This window comes from Pogonomyrmex barbatus, unplaced genomic scaffold (genome assembly GCF_055798465.1).
Source record: "Pogonomyrmex barbatus isolate J1 unplaced genomic scaffold, ASM5579846v1 scaffold4, whole genome shotgun sequence".
Lineage (NCBI taxonomy): Eukaryota > Metazoa > Arthropoda > Insecta > Hymenoptera > Formicidae > Pogonomyrmex > Pogonomyrmex barbatus.
The window spans coordinates 5,446,355-5,466,354 of record NW_028297138.1 but is presented as its reverse complement, the minus strand read 5'-3'; the positions used below and the strand labels follow the sequence as shown (position 1 = coordinate 5,466,354).

The following is a 20,000-nucleotide window of genomic DNA, read 5'->3' as shown; positions in this document are numbered from 1 at the left end:
TTTCTATTTTCAATTCGCGCAAATAAATCATTCTATCGATAAATATGTATTTTCGACGCTCGGAAAAATAAAAAACGGAGCAACGTGTTCTATCAGAATACGAAATAAAGTTGGATGCAGTTGAATGCAATTTTTCTTTCAACATCATGGACGAAATCAATTATAGAATGATATAATAAATTAAGTAAGTGACTGACGTTTTCTTTCGCTTCAGACTTTTTATTGTAATTTTATTAGAAGCGTATTGCAGCTTTTCAATATTAAGGCAATGAGGAGTTATTTCGTATCACATCGTATCAGCGACGAGTAACATCGGTGTAACATCGTTATCACATACTACAGTCGACTTGTTCATTTCTTAATGAGAACAACGTTTTTATTTTTTGATCGATGTAAAATAAACATTGTGCCTTTCGAGGGTGAAAGCGACGTGTTAACGCTCACGCGAAAAACTTCATTTTGCGAAAAATAAGCTCATTAAGAGATTAAAGAGTTGTCGATTCTAAATACACAAATGTCGCGAATTTCACATCACATGAAACTGAAAAAGATTCATTTTCTTCCTTCATTGCTACCTTTGATCAATAAATTCGTATACTGTTATTAAATTCGATGCCATAACAATTTAGCATCTCTGTTATAAATGTCACTTTACGATAATATTGCAAGAGTTCTTAATCAGTTTATAAACTTTTCCAATAAGATCTTCAACCGCTATTCTATGTTCACTGTTCATCCTGCTTAATAACTTTTACGTTGAAAATTATTATAAATTTCCATCAGCTGACCTTTTGTTTGATAAAACATTCGTTTTTTTGGCTGGAACGTGAGAAATACGCGCGTGTGAAAATAAAATAAACTGAAAACAACGTTAACATTAATAATTTTAATTATCGCGATCTCTTTTGTACATTTTATATTTTTCGATATGTTATCGAGATGCAAGATAAAAACATATTATGAAACAATATACTATGAACACACTAATATACTATGAACACACAAATACATATATATCGTGAAATAAAACACAAACGATGATAGTTCTATTTTTGATATAACATAAAAAATTAGCCAAACATATGAATAGCCAAGATATGAATTTTCGCAAGATTTTTGCAGGAATTGAGTCTTGAATTGATTAATGGACAGAACATTGATTATTCACATCATTTTTCCATTAATCGGTCACTTTTTATGTTCGATATTGTGCAATGCATCGCGGACGAAATATAAATTCGCTCTTCTGGTCCGGGATGTTTCTACGCAAGCAAACGAACGAGCGATAGAGAAGAAATTTGGATGGATTCCGCTTGAGAAAGGAGTGACGATAATGTAGCGCTATAATTAATTTAACGTATTTTAAATAGTGTGATAGCCGGCATTAGACGGAAATATAGCGGCATCATCATGATGTGCATGACCATCTGTCGTTTTCTGTTTTATACGAGAAATGCGTAAATATAGCTTGTATGCATATTTTGCTGAAACTCTCGTGAATAAAGGGAATACATTCTTGGAAAAACGTGATCTCGTTGACATTTTGCAACTTCTTTAAAATTCAAGAAGATAAATTTCGCAACGTTTTTAATGCGACATTCACATAGGGCGTAAAATTCATATCATGTGTCAAAAACATCAATGATTTGATCGTTGATGATTGAATGCTAAGACTACCGTTTTTTTCTTTCGCGTTTTTTATGACTCTGAGAATTTTGAGGAAAAAATTTTGAAAAAAATTAAAAACTGCCTATCACCTGAGAGACGAAGGCGTGTTTGTTTTAATAGATATTAGCCAATACGCCAATAAGCTTTCCGTTAATTATATATATTGCATACTATTACTTTATTAACTTAACAAGTTACTTCGTTATTGGTAGATTAAATGTCGATCATGACGACCCTTAGTCAGTCGTAAATTGATTAACTCGAATACTTTCGATTTTCCATGAAGGAGATGATGTATCCTTAATGAAGACTCCTTAATAAAATCACGCATGTAATCTCACATTTCATTTTTTTCATTCGATATTTCTCACAGCGTTGCATTTTTGCGAAAGTTTTTGCGATAGTAATCAATCAGAATATTGATTTCCGAGCGTGAGGAAGGTATACTTTGCCAAATGTTTTCTCGGATAATATACTTAACATGACATTCTTAGAGAGGATTTAATCGGATATTTATTTGATAATTATGAAAACAAGTAATGGAAGTGAGCGCTTAGCTCAATCATCGCGATAATCGCTAATCTCTCTCTTCTTTTTTTTTTAATATGCATGTAATAACATGACACGCAGTTTGCTGGAAAAAAAAGAAAAATCGTAGAAAATAAAAGAAAATAAAATCGTAGAAATGATGGAGCGAAACAAGAGACACTTCACAAAGATTCTTTGTGTTACCACGACTAGTCTCATCTCTTCTTTCATCTCCATGCACACTCGCAGTGATTTTCAATCTTGATATATCTCTCCTCTATTAATTACTTGAATTTCTGCTTCACTTCCGCTCTATTCTCTGTCCTTTGCTAAATATACTCTTAATAACTTTTGGGCAACGACATATTGCTCTTGTTTGAACGTAAATCACATGAGTGTATAACGCATATTAGAAACAATTGTATTGCAACTATAGGATATTTTCTAATTGAAACTAGGATCGATAATTGAAATATAAGAATTCTCGCAAACTAAACGAAGTGAAAAAAGATCTTATTTGTGTTAAGAGAATTGGAAATTTATAATCTTATCCCGATCACAATTGTATTATCATATTTTGGACAGAAAAAAATAAACATTGTTTTTTCCACGTAATGGTAGCCGTAGCACGCTCATCAAATACAACGCACACTCGCGAAGATATCCCTTTATGTAGAATAATCGTGTTCTGCCATCCGCGAAAATTATTTGCGAATTAGTAACATCCCTGTATACTTGCCATAGTGTGGATGTGCATTTGGCATCGTAAGCGATCATCGTTCACGGAAAACGTTAGCCCAGCCATTGTGGACTTTAATCTGTTTCTCATTCCATTCGCACGATCTGATCGAGCTTTCTGCTTTCTCGAAAACGCAGACAGTTGAAGACAGTGCAAACAGTTGAAGAGAAAGAACAAAACAAAAATGAAATTTCAATCAATCGCGCAATATGGTTTGTTTGAATTTTAGTCTATCGCATGGATCAGCTATCAGTCTACCGTTCCGACCTGATGCACATGGACATACATAATGTATGCGCGGGTGCAGATTGCGTCGGAAGTATCAACGAGTCGCGAATCGTAACATTCTGGTGATATAGGTTTTTGCACTTTTTGCATTCGTAATTTTTTTCAGATTTTCACAAACTTCGACTCAATACTTTTATATCCTGAATCTCGATAACGCGATAATTATGCGAATGTGATAACAATTCAATTAATTACTGCATCACATGCGAATTGATGCGAGTGTCATGAGTGGAACACAGTAGTGTCGGATTTGTTTCGCGGATTGTAGTCGACGGGCGCTGAGTCGTATGTGTCAATATTCGGTCGTATGTGTCAATCAAATATTTCAACGGCAGATAATGAAGCCATGCGAATAGTAAATTCCGATCTCGCGGGCTGACGAGTAAGCCCAAATAGAACAAGAAATCATAAGAGTCAAGATAACATCAAAATGATGACAAAAACTCATTTTTCGATCATGATGAAGAATTGATGAAATTATGATTGTGCAAATTATTTTAAATATCTATATATTTTATATATTGTATATGTATATCTGCACATAATAATGTTTTATGTATACACATGTGTATAGCTTACAATTGTTCAATTATATCTCTATCATAATTATATTATAAATATATTATTAATTATTGATATTATAATTTGATATTGATATTATAATTTTTTCAGTTAATCAAAACGTCACCTGAATATATATCTGTTTTATATACAACGAGAAATTATTAGAAGAATAAGATAAATCTAGTCTCTTTTCTGATACTAAAATATTTTTTATCGCTATAAAATGCAATAGTTTAATAATTATTGCATTAAATATTATTGCATTATTGAAATATTTGCATTATTAAAATAATATGCTAAGTCCACAATCATAATTTCATCAATTCTTCATCATGATCAAAAAATGAGTTTTTGTCGTCATTTTAACGTCATCTTGACTTTTAAATGATTTCTTATTCTACTTGGGATATGGCGTATCGCAATACTTCTACTATTTCTACTATATATTTATTAGGTATCGTAATGGATATGTCAATGAGTGCATGGTACGTTTTTCATTTATATTAATAATTGCTTTGAATGAGAGATTACGAAAGCCAAAATGAAAATTTTTATAAAATTTTAAAAATTATTGGCGTCCTTTCGTCATTATAGCCATCACTATATATGTATAATCGATCATCACCGACTCAAAATTTATGTATATATAGATTCATCTATTTTGTTAGCATAATAGAGATATGGCTGTCTAATTTTATCTAATTTTCTGATCCAGTCCTTGATCTTATCCACATAAACGACATTTTATTCTTATGCAGGAAATGTTATTATAAGGCCGTGATGAAAACGAGGAAATAATAATTTAAGGAAAATGTCGGGAAAATAGAAATGATAATGAAAACTGGACACAGTTTGATATTAGATTTTGTAATTTTAAACATCATCGAGAATATTTCACTGATCTTTATAAATTAAATAAAATAAAATTTGTATAAATTATATGACTATAAAAATAGATTTAATTATTTTTTAAATCAATCCTTCCTTTTAAGATATTGTTAGAGCTATTGAACTGTTGTGCCGGTGTATGGATCGGTTATTTTTAATGAAGATACTTTCTATTTCGTTTTCTAAGTCCTTTTATTACACACGAGACAAAGGATTTTCCATTCTTGCCTGTCCGCTCGCTAACGTATCTTTTTGAAAGTGAAGTTGGGAAATGCCAACCTCAGGCCTTTAAAGATTTCTATTACATAGGAGCGCGCTATTTATCGAATCACAATAAAGCTACTTTTCGTGTTGACGATAACTATGAGGAAAACGCGCTAACATTCTCTTCCTTTGGAAAGAGTAATCTTTACAATTACAAAAGAAAGAAAAATGTAATGTAGCTTTATGATATCAAAGAAACTTAAACCAATTTAACTACGATTATAAACAAAAAAAAATAAAATAAAATGTAACAACGCATACTTTAATATTATATCTTAAGCCTAGTAGAAAAATTGTAAGAAAATTGCACTCAAATTGTTACATCTTCTTCTATGGGCAGAACGCAAATTTTAGGTTCGTTTAGCTCACTTCGTCAATATCATGACCCGTCTGACCCAGGGTGGACCTCGGTAATGCAACCTAGTGGCCAAACTATGAGTATTCTCTTCTTTAACAAGCACTATTGTGCCTTCTTTCAATTTTAAGTTGTTATGAGACTTCCATTTATATCGTTGCTGTAATTGCGATACATACTCGGTTGACCAACGCTTCCAAAAATGCTGCCTCATTTGAGAAAGCAGTTGGTATCGTGTTAAACGGTTCGACGGAGCATCAATAAGATCGCAATCGGGAATAGCAGTGATGGCTTCGCCTATAATAAAATGACCTGGGGTAAGCACTTGCAGATCAGTCGAACTGTTGGATAACGACGTGATAGGTCTCGAATTTAAACACGCCTCTATTTGAGTTAAGCTAGTGTACAACTCTTCAAAATATAATAAACTAGTGCCCACGACCTTTCTCATGTGCATTTTTGCCGATTTCACAGCTGCCTCCTATATTCCTCCCACCTGCGAGGAATATGGTAGGATGAATTTTCACTCTATAAATTGCTCAGCTAAAAACTCGCGCATTTTCTTTTGTGTAATTTCTTTAAGTTGATATTTCTTTAATTCTGCTAGTTGGTTGTTAGCACCGACAAATGTAGTGCCGTTATTAGAATATTATTAGAATAGCGTGGCACACACTCTTCGAGAAATGAATTGTTTTAAAGCATTGAGAAAAGCCATGGCAGTTAAATCGAATACTAATTCAAAGTGTACAGCTTTAGTAACTACAGACATACAAAAATCGCCAAGTATGCTTTGCTTGTTTTGTTACGCGATATTTTTATCGCTAAATGTGTCAGCGTAGCCCTGTAGTTAAGAAATGCTCTGGCTTGCGTTATTCTAGCTGCTGGCAAGTTTCCCATTAATTGGTTTACGCTGATCAGCTTTGCACGGAAACAAACGATGCAACTTCTTAGCACTTTACGTATTAGGTGTACAAAAAAGTTCTGAGCTTTAGATTTCATACAACTGAAATAACAATTTAAATTTTATATATCTTCCCGCCCTTTTGCGGTTTTAAAGCGTTGACATTTGGCCTTCTAAAATGCCATACGGTTTGGCGTTTGATGCACATAATCTCAAAAATCAGTAGTGTTCACGATGGCAATAACAAAAGAGCATATTAGATTTTCCATCCACTTCGCGTTTCATCTGAAGAAAAATACTGTTGAAGCCACTGCAATGATTTGTGCTGCATATGGAGAGAACGCTGTAAGTCATACTACATGTAAAAGATGGTATCAAAAATTTCGTCAAGGAGATTTCAGTCTTGAAGATGAACCGCGTACTGAACGCCCTCAAAAGATTGAAACGGACGAATTGCAAGCACTGCTGGATATAAACTCTGCGCAAACTGAAAAGGAGCTTGCAGAAACAACTTGGCGTTACGCAGCAAACCATTTCCGTACGTTTACATACAATGGGAAAGGTTCAGAAGGAAGGCAGATGGGTTCCGCATGAATTGTCCGAAGACAACAAAAATCATCGGCGTGACACTGCACTCACTTTGCTTTCAAAATTCCGGAAAAAAGATTTTCTGCACAAAATCATTACAGGCGATGAAAAGTGGATTCTTTACCCTGATAACCCTAAATGTAGAAAATCATGGGTTGACCCTGGTCAACCTTCGACATCGACGCCAAAGCCCAATATCCACGCCAAGAAAGTTTTGCTCTGTATCTGGTAGGATTGGAAAGGTGTGTTGTATTACGAGTTGTTACAACCGGATGAAACAATCACGGCAGACCGCTACCAACAACAATTGACCAATTTGAGTGATGCATTAGAAGAAAAGAGGCCATTTACTGACCAAGGACGTCGTAAAGTGATCTTCATGACAATGGTCGACTACATGTTGCGAAAGCGACTCAGGACCATATCTTTGCGTTAGGCTGGGAACTTCTCCCGCACGCGGCGTATAGCTCAGACATGGCGCCTTCCGATTACTACTTATTCCGGTCGCTGCAGCATCATTTGGCTGATACACATTTCGTGAGATTTGAAGAGATACGAAAATGCATTGATTGCGATGACTTTATCGCTTCGAAATCGGTGAGCTTCTATCGTCAAGGAATTGCAAGCTACCCGAAAGATGGCAAAAGGTCGTTGATGCAAACGGGAAATATTTCGCTGATTAATATTTTTTTGTTTGTTTTTGAATAAAGATTGAATTTTACAAAAAAAAGCTCAGAACTTTTTTGTACACCTAATACTTCGCCTTTTCCAGTTATTGGCCAAAAATTATTGCGCTTGCTAAAATCGCCTATGGGCCCGCATGTAAATTTTTATAGTGAGCATCCCTTATTATTAAATCTGTAAGATGGTGTCTTAGTGGCAACACAATGTTATGAATGTTTTTGCGTGTATTCTAGTGGTGCGCAATGAAGCCTTCCTCCACACGAATGACCCCGTTGCTATTAATAAATGGATGCAATGTTGAGAGTTTAGTTTTCAGATACACTTTCGCCTTTTTACGTAGATCATTTAATTCTTGGGAGAACTCACTTGCTTAACAATTTTTAACGATTGCTTGTTCTAGCTCTTGTATTGTTAAAAAATCGTTAGTGCGATTTACAGGTTTTAATGAATTATTTTTGAAACGAAGTAGGCTTACGCGTTTTAAGCTTATTGAATGAGAATTTTTTAATAATAGTTGAATCAAGCATATTTGCAGATGTAAGTATTGTTAAGTTAGCATTACGCTTTTCTAGTATATGAATCTCATTGCTTCTACAATCGTATGGTTGTAACGTTGAGCTGTAGTAGAAATTCTGGACCTTTCCACTAAAGTGATTTTGTTCTTAATTTGTCCGGGTTGATTCCTCTTGACAACGGATCCGCAGGATTGTCCTTTGATTTTATGTGATACCATGCAGTCTTGTTGGTAATGCGGTGTATCTCGGCAACTCTGTTTGCTACAAATGTGTTCCATTTGTTAGGCTCATTTCCAATCTATGATAGGGTATCCAGTCTATGATAGGTTATCGTAGAATTAATCCAGTAGTAGATTTTATGTATTGTAATGCTTAATGCATGCGTGACCTTATCAGAAAAGCGCGTTAATAAGAGTGCTTCACAGAGCTCGAGCCTGGGCAGTAACAATCTTTTTAAGGGAGTTATTCGTGAGCATATAGTAACTTAATAGTGTATGTGTTGCTGAATATGGTGTTACGAAGATAGAGACATGCGCTGTATGCTGCTTCGGAAGCATCGCAAAATGCAATTCTATTCGAACTGGGTTATCATCTATTATCCTTCTATTATGATCGATGGGATAAAGTGAATTTGTGATCTTCATTCTTTCCACATCATGAATGTTTCTTCAACAACTTGTTCATCCCATCCGCCCCTTTCTTGCCAAAGACTTTGTAATATTATTTTAATATGACTATGATTGACTCTAGCCAACCTAGGGAGTCATAAATTTGTGCTACTTGAGTTATTATATTGCGTTTGGTGATCTTTTCTTTCTCGTCTGGTAGCTACTACTTGTAATGAAATGTATTACTGTATCCCATATTAAGCCTAATATTTTAGCGAGTTCTCTTATTCTTATCGTCAGTTCATTATTGGGATCCTGATTGGCAATTTCAGGAAGATTTGATTTCTATTTTCGAAGCTCGAAGTCTGCGCTATCAAGTATTGTAACTATATCTTGTCTTAACATTTTAAGAGAGTCAGCTGTGTTTGTTCCTGTCAGCAGATTATCCATATAGAAGTCTCTTAATAACTAGCCATGCCATATGTAACAGTGACGAGCCGAAATGTACGAATAGGTTCCTTTTTGTTCCATCTCCAGAGTATTCGTTGGAAACGAGTTTTCTCAGCGACGCCAATTTGACGATACATTTTTGCAATATCTGTCGACATGGCATATCGATGTTGACCTAATCTTAAAATAATATCGAATAAGTCCTTTTGGATATTGGAGCTGATTCTGAGACAGTCATTCAAAAACAGTTCTGTAGATGTTTTGTATGACGCGTCAAATATGACGCCCTGACCTTTGTCGTATCGCTGTCTTCCTCTTCTCGATAATAATTATTTCTGATAGAATTCGTTCACAAGTCTTGAAGAAGATGAAGTGTCACGATGATAATTTTGATTATTTTGCTAAAAGTAGAGAGGGAAAGCGAATCGCCGATTATCAAGAGAGAGTACCAATTAGCATTAAATCAGAGAAGAAAGTAAACAATAACAAGGTTATTTTATTATGCATTGTTTGGTGCAAAAGAAGAAGAACTTGTCTATGTTTAAATGCTTCATTCTCCGAACAATGAAAGGGTAGGGAGGGGGACAGCAGGTAGGATAGGTCCTTGCTCTACAAAGGACGGTATGATGAAGGTATACGAAGAATAAAATCGTTTGGCAAATCAAACGCACCGATGGATTTTAATGATTTATTAGCATGGAGGGGAAATGTCACGAATATACCTCTGAGATCCTTGATCTCCGCTCCATCGCATGCTTTTGCTCTTAACTGATATATCGCGAATCGCACATTTAGCATGTAAATCTTTACATACTGTTGATTGTTTGACGTCAACACGAGAAAAGTTTTGCGGTAGTGGAATTTTGGCTTTTTAACACTTTTCGAGAATATTTAATATTTCGCTGGATTGAATCTGACTCATACATTTTGTCGAGATATTTTAAATTAAGTAATAAATAAATCTTCACACTCAAGAAAAAAAATTTCTGATATTAAGTAAATATTTTTATTAACATATCATTTTCTTGATTTAAAGAAATATTTCATAAATTAATAAAAAAGTTATTTGAAATCTATTAATATTTATCTAAATAGAAAAAAATATTTATTTAAAATCGATTTTTTTTTTATAAAGCTCACTTTACACTATTCAAAATTCGCGTCAAAATTCGAGATCAAAATTATATTTATAATTTTATGCATGTGTAATACAGAAAATATGTGAACAATCAGAATTATAACTATAATGCTCTATTTTTATAAATAGAAAAGACGCATAAAATGTGCCCAGTGTATAAATACCTGTGATTGGTGAATTTGTAAATGACATAAGCTACAGCTTAACCTACTCTACTACATTTACTATTTTGAATAACCTATTGAGCTATATAGTATACTGGAGTGAGCCATCCCTATACTAAACTATAGAAAACCGCGGCTCAGCGGAAAAAAGGAGGGGCATACTAAAGTTGGAATCTTTCTACACTATACTACCTTATGGTAGCAGAATAACATTAACCAATCAGGGAATCTCTTAACAAAGAGAGCGGTTCTAATTCGCACGTTGTCTTTTTTTAGTAAGTGAGACATCCCCACTCCTTGAAGGCTCATTTCAGTATATTATAGCTCAATAAAATAACTCGCGAAATGATCGAGGTCTTAATTTAAGTGAAAAACACGAATTTTACCCTTAATATTGAATTTTAATTAAATAAAAGATAAAAACAAATACATAGTGGGATTGACAATAGATTGATTATACATAATATTATAAAAACAAATCAAAGTGGAAATTCGTTAGAAGCTATATTCATGATAAGAATAAAAAAAAATAATAACAACTTATGACTAATGTTGTAAATACAAATGTAATTATTTCTTAACATTACGTGCGTGCGTGCGTTTCATTTTAATGGCCCCAGGCAAATATCTTGAAAAATATGAAAAATACGAAAAAATGTTTCAGACAAATGTTGTATGGTTTTGAGGGGAACATAAGACGATGCCATTAATTTCATCTTGAATAATTATTTGAAGGTCACATAGAGGTCACTTTTAATTTTTTAAATGGAACCCCCTAAATATTACGTATTCTTGTAGCTTTATTCAAAAGCACTGTAATGAACACTGTAATGAAGTATTATTTATTTTCATTAAGTATTTTTCAAGTTATGAGGCAAGTTATAGTATTTTGATATAAAATATAAAATATCTTGTAAAATATTCAGTTTCTGATGATTTTATCTTAATACTTTTATGCACAAAATAATGAGATCAACCAATTGGTGTAAAGAAAACACAAGTTGCTTTGAAAAAAATATACAGCATCATGTTGCAAATTACGTATATATTTTTTAAAAAGAAATTTGTGTTTTTTTTACATCAATTGGTTTCATTATTTTGTACATAAAGTATTAAGATAAGATTATCGAAAATTAAATATTTTACTAGATATTTTGTATTTTATATTAAAATATCGTAACTTTCAAGCCTGATAACTCGAAAAGTACTTAATTAAAATAAACTTCATTATAGTGTTTTGAAAAGCTCTTGAATAAAGCTACAAGAATACGCAATAAAATTTAGGGGGTTCCATTAAAAAAATTAAAAGTGACCTCTAATCTGATGTAATCTGATGTAATCTAATGTAATCTTAAACAATTATTCAAGGTGAAATTAATAATACCGTCTTATGTCTCCCTCGAAACCATACAACTCTTATCTGAAACTCTTATCTGAAACATTCTTTCGTATTTTCCATATTTTTTGAGATATTTGCCTGGGGCAATTAAAATGAAACACACACACATATATATAATGCGCGCGTACGCACGCATGCACGTGATATAAATCAGATCAAACAACCTTCATGTAGTACACTTTGCGTTGATAATGCGGCGATACTCTAACATTTAACTCTCATAACTTGGAAAGTATTTAATGAAAAATAATTTTGTTATAATGTTTTGAAAAACATGATACTATTCATTCAGCTATTAGATTCTGAAATAAAGAATAAGATAAAAATGTGTATGTTTCATTTAAAAAAAATCGATGTGACTTTAATTTCGTTTTTGTGACTCAACTCAAGATGAAACTGCTAATGTCACTGAATACATCTTTGCTTTTGTCCCCAACATTTTTCTAAAAAATGCATACTTTTTGATATATTTAGCTGTCTAGAAACTCGGATCTCTATATATGCAATAAATGTATGATAGTATCACATTTTGTATCACTCTCAAAAATGTAAATATTTTTATTAAATCCCATAAGTATTCACTGGATAAATTCAAATGATAATTCAAATGAAAGACATGAAACATATGCTGTAAAATATTTAACGCTATTTTCATGACAACTTATGGACTTTATACAAGATTTCATCTACACAAACATATATTTTATTCATTGTGTTATTAAGATTTACTCGTACAATGATATACAGTTAAATTGTGCTTAATTTTGGTGTTGCAGCTTCTTTGTTTTAAATCAAACTCGAATTACATCAACAACAATTTGTAAAAAAATATATCTATCTTTAACACAAAATATTTAAAATAAGAAAATTAATACGGTCAAATAGAAAACTAATATCTACTAATATTTAGTAAGAAATATTTACATTAACGAGTTTAATTATACTGTCCCGTATTGCAGTTAAAGAGTTGAAAATTTGTCACCATAGCTTATAAATCTTTTAGGTTATATAAAATAGAAGTAATGCGATATTTTCATTACTTTGCTAGCTGCAACACAAAAGGTTATAAATTGCTCAAAAAATTATTTAAAATATTTATAAATTAATAATAAAAAATGATAAAATGTTGACTTTTACAATTTTTCATCTTTCAATTCTTTTACACTTTTATTATATAGGTTTTTATTTAATATTGTAATTAATAATATAAAAATGATGAGAAAATTTTGTTTAAATATTTGTATATACATTTAAAATATACTTGTATACAGAGGATTCAAAATAATTCATATGTTCTTCAAGGGACATATTCCTAATCGTATTCTGAAACAACTTTTTCTTTAGTAAAAGTTTGTCCGGAGCTTAATTTTTAAAGTATAAAGAGAAATACTTAGCATATTGTAGGTCGGCTACAAGAGGTTAGTATTTATAGTATATATGCATGTACTTTCTCTATTCTGTATCAGCTGATCGCGGTAGGCGCCTCACGTAAACACCTGCGAGTAATGCTATCCCTGCTTACTTCCTGTACCTCGACCTATAATACGCTAACTGTTTCTCTTTATAACTTAAAAATTAAGCTCCGGACAAACTTTTGTTTTGTTGAAGAAAAAGTTATCTCAAAATACGGTTAGGAATATGTCCCTTGAAGGATATATGGATTATTTTGAATCATCCTGTATAACGATAAATTTAAATTTTTGTTATATTCGTACAATGATGGAATAATTATTCGGGATTTTAATTATTTATTCTATATTTCTATATTTCTGTGCTTTATTTTTTTTTTAATTTTCTAATAAAATTTTAAAAATCTGTTAAATATTTTTAAAGAATTTTATAATTTTATAATTGTGTAACATTTGTTGAAATAGCATAAACTTTAAGTAAGACTTTAAAGTATAATGATTTATTTGGTTTAAGAAAAATATATTTTGATTCAATAAATTTTATATACTTTATAATTTTTTACAAGAAGTAATTAGAATTTACGAAATAATTCATTAAAGAAACATTTACCATAAATAAAAAAAAGCTGAAAAAATTATTTGTTTTACTTATGCTTGTTTTTTTATTTTTTGTATTATGTATATATTGCTATTTTTATCATTTACAATTTGCAGTTCTTGTATGTAATTTCAAAATATTGTATTTAAATATTAAAATTTAATCCTATTTTCATATTATTCATATTTTTAAAATCTACGAATTTATATTCTTGTGAATGTTTAAACAATAACCAATTCTCGTTGGGATTCGAGAGAATACACGTATATATGTATATTGTAATATACATATATAGGTGTATCATTGCATTGTTGACGTGTTATTCTAAATACGTTATTTGCGATAAGTATCATCACATGCCTCTGTAGTCAAAGGGATAAGATGCCTGCCCAATAAACAGGAGATCCAGGTTCGATTCCTGGCTGAGGTGGTATTTTTTTGCAAAATAATTACGAGTTTTCACGACTGGTTTGTGGTCGGGCCCCGCCGTGACGCACACTCTTCCTTCTTATTTGGGTGATATCATCTCTATTAAAATCATATAATGTAGCATATAACGTAGAAAATGAAATTAATTTTCTATCTAATATCTAAACAAATAAAAATTATACCGGTCACGCGTTTATTTTTCATTTCTTATCAAGTCATATATTTGATTCTTTTCAATAAAATAGGAAACTATTAAGTAAATTACTAAGAAATTACTAAGAAAACCATTTTAAAAAGATACGTCAATAATACCTTACGGGTGATGTGGAAACTTATTGTAAAACTTTAATTATTCTAATTATTATGTAATAATTTTATTATAAACGTATTTATTATCATTAAATATTATAAAACACATAAAATATGTTAAAAAGAAAATTTAATGTTTGTAAAAATAAAAATAATTTAATAAAGAAATTGATTTAATAATAATTTAGCGAAAATGGTGCATTTTTAATATAAGACGTTCCTGAGGCATAAGGCTACGACGGCTCGACCGTCAAGTCTCGAGCGGTAGTGGGGGAACTGTAGGCGTCGCCTTTGAAATCGAGTCGAAAAGGGCAACTAATTCTGAGCACTGGACTAAATTGTAATCTGTTGATTTTATCTGTATATAGATAGCTAACAGAAACCGATAGAAATCTTGTCTGTTTCTGTCCATTTTTACCAGAGAAACTGGCACAAAACATTTAGTTGGCATATTATCAGCATATGCAGCATTCGTTATTGGCATGTTGCCGTCATCTTGTTGTTAACATGCTGTTGAGTATGGATAGCATACCGATGACGAATTGCTTTCAAGTTGTCGCCAATTTGCTATTAACATGTTAATAATTGCGGATGACAAATTGACAACACGAGTTGTAGTTAACTTGTGAATAATAGATTAATGCTGATATATTGCCATCGCTTTGTCATTATTAAAATTATCATTCCATTGAGTTCAATGCGACAGACATAATGCTGTTTCATCTTGTCCCGAGTTTGTTTAAATTAGTTGTTACAATGACTTTCGGCTATATGACAGCAAATTTGAAACATTTTGCTATCTGGGCAATTATTAGTTTCTTTAACTTACTTCTAAATACTTTGGCTTCTCCATGTAAATTATCTCATTTAACAATCCATGCAGACATCCATGCAAATCCATTTGCAACATCCATTTGTTCTATTCTTAACCCATATTACACTGAAATGGTTATTAATAATCTCACAGAATTTATCCTTGCTACTGGAGCAAATGTATCTAGTCGAAGTCGATGGGCGTTGTGCATAACCTTTGGCTACAACTCTAGTCTTCCGCTTTCAAGACAGCATTATGTCTGTTTTTCTTGTATTTGTTGATTAGCATTGTTCTACATCCGATTACCTTTCCATTAGACGGTCTGTCAGTGATTTCCAATACATTATTTTTCACCAAGCTTCGAATTTCGTTTTTAATAGCGTCTGGCCAGTAATCCTTCGATTCTTCTAATAACATCTGGTTCTCATCCACTTCAAATGCACTTGCAGCCAAATAAATTAGATTTGTTTCAGGAATATCATTATCGTTTTTGCATTCTCGGAACGATTTTCATTATTCTCAACATTCGGTTCTATATTATCTGAGGATGATTGGTTTCCAACATTTTCACTTGACTTTACTTGAAAAATCTTTCGTGGTCTACCACAATTTCCAGTCCTGATGATCTTAGATCTACCTGGGGCTCTAATCAACTGTTGGAGAATTTCTATCATTCACCTCGTTCATATTACTCATAGGAGCCGGTGTTTCAGATTCATTATTACAAAGATCTTGTGCATGAACTGGATTGCTCTCAATTAATATTTTTATAGCTTTGTTTTCTTCTGCCTTTTCGGAAATTCTTGTTTGGCCTTGAGTATTTCTTTCTTCTAATACTTTAACGTCTCAAGTTATGATTACTTTTCTTTCCTTTGGTAACCATACTCTATATGCCTTAGCTTGTTCAGAATATCCAATAAATGTACCTTCCTTAACTTTTTCTTCAAATTTTCCTTTCGAAGGTCCTTTATCCAAAACATAGGCTTTAGATCCAAACATTCGTAGATGAGATAAGTGGGGACGTTTTCCTCTCTATATTTCGTAGGGAAGTCTTTCTCCCAAACTCTTTGTTATACATCTATTCCTTAAGTAATTGGTACTAAGTATATGTACTGCTTCGGCTCAGAAACCTTCGCTTAATTTCGCTTGTATTATCATACATCTTGTCATTTCTATTAAGGTTCTATTTTTTCTTTCAGCTACCTCATTTTATTGTGGCGTGTAGGATGCTGTTAGTTGTCTTCTTATTCTTTCTTTTTTTAAAAATTTGTCGAATTCCTTATTTGCATACTCGAGACCGTTATCGGTTTGTAAACATTTTATTCTTCTTCCTGTTTGCTTTTCTACGTAGTTTTTATATTCCTTAAATGCTTATAACACTTCGCTTTTTGCTCTTAAGAACCTTACTTCACAGCGTGAACAATCATCAATAAAGATAAGTAAATACTGTGCCTTATCATTTGATTCGGTTTTCACCGGTCCACATAAATCAGAATGGACTATTTCTAACAATCTTGGCATCCTTTTAGATTCCTTTGAAAACGGGACGGCAGTTAATTTGTCTTTTAGGCATACATTGCATGTCTGAACCCATGCATTTTCCTTAATATTTATATCAGTAACAACTTTTTTTGTTATCATATTTATTATCATATTTATTTGTCTCTATCTATTTGTCTCTAGTATCTATTTGTCTCTAGTATTTAAGTGTTCCAATCGCTCGTGCCACACTTATATCTGAGATTTCGTATTCTCAATGACATTTAGTGCTTCCTTGTTTTCTTCATTTATATAGTATAAATTATTTACACGGTTTGTCTTTAATTTAACTTTGCCATCCCCTCTTATTATTAAGGCTTCATGTTTTCTGAAAATTACTTCATTATTTTTGTCAGTAATTTTTGCAACCGATACTAAGTTAGTCCTTTAGACCAGGTACAAGTAAGGCATTTTTAAAGTCAACAGATTTTATTTGATTAGCCAAACTAGTTAGTATGCGTACATTACCTTTAGTTTATATTTTAGTCGAGGAATGATTAGCCAAATTTAAATTTTCGTTATTCACATCAGACATTGTAATAAACTTAGACCGTTCATTACATAGGTGAACAGTGCACCTACTGTCAAGGCTCCTTGTCAATATTTTCAGTTTCAATAGCACAAAGTGCAGTGCTTTCATTATTTATAAACAAAAACTCATCGACTATGTTAGTTCCCTTTGTTGATCGCTTCTTTGTGGCGTAGTAATTATTTGATTTATGACTTATTTTTCCGCAGGTAAAGCATTTGATTTTAGGCCTTGCATTACCTTTATTTTCTTCTAAATTCCTGTTCTTGACGATTTGTTTGGAATGTTGTGAGTAACCAACTTGCAAGCATCGCACCTGTTTCTTCTTTGTGTTTTTGCCTTCTTGCTTCAGTTTCCTCGATAATTTTTATCTTTAGAGTTTCCACAGTAGAGTTTCGGCAGTTCATCCCTAGACTCGATAGCATATCGAAAATTTTCATGTTTTTGAGAGACTATATAAAAGCAGTATACTTAACAAATCTTCATTTATATTTACTGACCTTTATATTATATTATATTTAATTTATCAACTGTAAAATAAAAAAACTGATTTAGATGCTCATAAATGTTTTCATCTTCTTTCATGCGGTGAAGGATTAATTTCTTTAATAAGGATGCTTTCCTAGCTGGTCCTTTCGACGCATAAATTGATTATAATTTTTGCCATACATCCTTGGATGTATCACATCTTTTAATTTATTTTAATTCAGTTGGACTTATAGTTAAAATAATATCTGATTTGATATTTAACGGCGGCTTCCCACACTGCTGCAGTTGCTATCGTTGAAGCATCTTCTTCGTCGACTGTGGACTTTCTTTTTGTTTCCATTTATATAATCCCATCCTTCGTTCTTAATTAATAAGGCTTCAGCTTGGATGCACCAAGAATCAAGTTATCCTTTGTAAGCATTTTAATACGTGCCAAGTTATTCAAGTCTTAAGCCATTGTTAACACTGCGTATTTAACCTTATACACTTATTCGTTATTTACTTATATGACTTCTCTGTGATTTCTCTGGGTCCATAACCTGTTAGGGCAAGAGTGGCTAAGATATAATACACTATTGATATAGTCCAATTAACAAAGTTTAATGCAGTATTAGAGCGTGATTTTGCAGTCTCTTATTATCACAAAACGAAAGCAAAGCATACAACAGATATACTTTACACACACACACACACACACACACACACACACACACACACACACACACACACACACACACACACACACACACACACACACACACACACACACACACACACACACACACACACACACACACACACACACACACACACACACACACACACACACACACACACACATATGAGGGTAGTCTGAAAAGTTTTGAGCCTTAACATGAAGATAACGTTACTCGTCAAAACTATTCTAATATTATAATAGTATATGCTTTGAAAGACTTTTGTGAAAATTTCAGCCATTTTGGACGCTCAGTTGTTGTTTGACAGTCGTTTGTGTCAGTCGATGTCAGTGTTTTTGTAAAAATGGAAAAAATTGAATATGGTGCCGTAATTAAATTCTTACATTTGAAAGGCAATACGCCTGCGCAAATTAAAATCGAATTGGACGCTGCTTACGGGGACTCTGCCCCATCATTTGCTACCGGCAAAGAAAAAAGATGGGCAGCTGAATTCAAACATGGTCGTACCAGCTTGGCTGACGATGAGCGTTCGAAAAACTGCGACCACCGCTGATAACATCGAAAATATTCACCAAATGGTACTGGATAACCATCGAATCAAGGTTAGAGAGATAGTAGAGGCTATGGGCATATCGAAAGAACGCGTTTGTCATATATTGATTGAAGAATTGGATATGCGCAAGCTATCCGCGCGTTGGGTGCCGCGCTTGCTCACTTTGGACCAAAAATTCGAATGAACATTTCCCAAGGCCCTGTTGAAACGGTTCAAGCAAAACGAGTCAGATTTTTTGCGTCGATTCATAACTGTAGATGAAACTTGAATCCACCACTACACTCCAGAGACAAAAGAACAGTCAAAACAGTGAACTGCAAAGGGTGAATTTGCTCCGAAAAAGGTGAAGATGGTTCGATCAGCTAGGAAGGTAATGGCGACTGTTTTTTGGGATAGTCATAGAATTGTGTGTATCGACTATCTTGAAAAAGGTAAAACAATAACGGGAGCTCATCATTACTTGATAAGCTGAAGGCAAAAATTGCAAAAAAACGGCCGCATTTGAAGAAGAAGAAAGTGCTGTTCCATCAAGACAATGCACCTGCTCACACTTCGGCGGTCGCCATGGCCAAAATTCACGAACTGTACTTCGAATTGGTTGACCACCCACCGTATTCACCAGATCTGGCCCCCAGCGACTTTCTCCTGTTTCCTAAGCTTAAAGTTTCGCTTGGAGGACAGAGATTTTCATCGAACGAGGAAGTTATCGCACACATAAACGCCTATTTTGCGGAGCAAGACGCCAATTACTATTTGGAGGAGTTAAAGAGGTTAGAGTATCGATGGGAAAAGTGTATCGACTTAAAAGGAGATTATGTTAAAAAATAAACTTTATATGACCGAAAAAATACTTGTTTCTATGTTAGGCACAAAACTTTTCAGACTATCCTCGTACATATAGAATATATAGACT

The 20,000-nt window shown here is 32.9% G+C and overlaps 1 long non-coding RNA gene across 1 annotated transcript in view; it reads left to right on the top strand.

The window, feature by feature from the left end:
- LOC148935747 (uncharacterized) overlaps positions 1 to 20,000 on the top strand; it is a 292,726-nt gene that overhangs the window by 1,380 nt on the left and 271,346 nt on the right. The gene's annotated exons all lie outside the window — the stretch shown is intronic.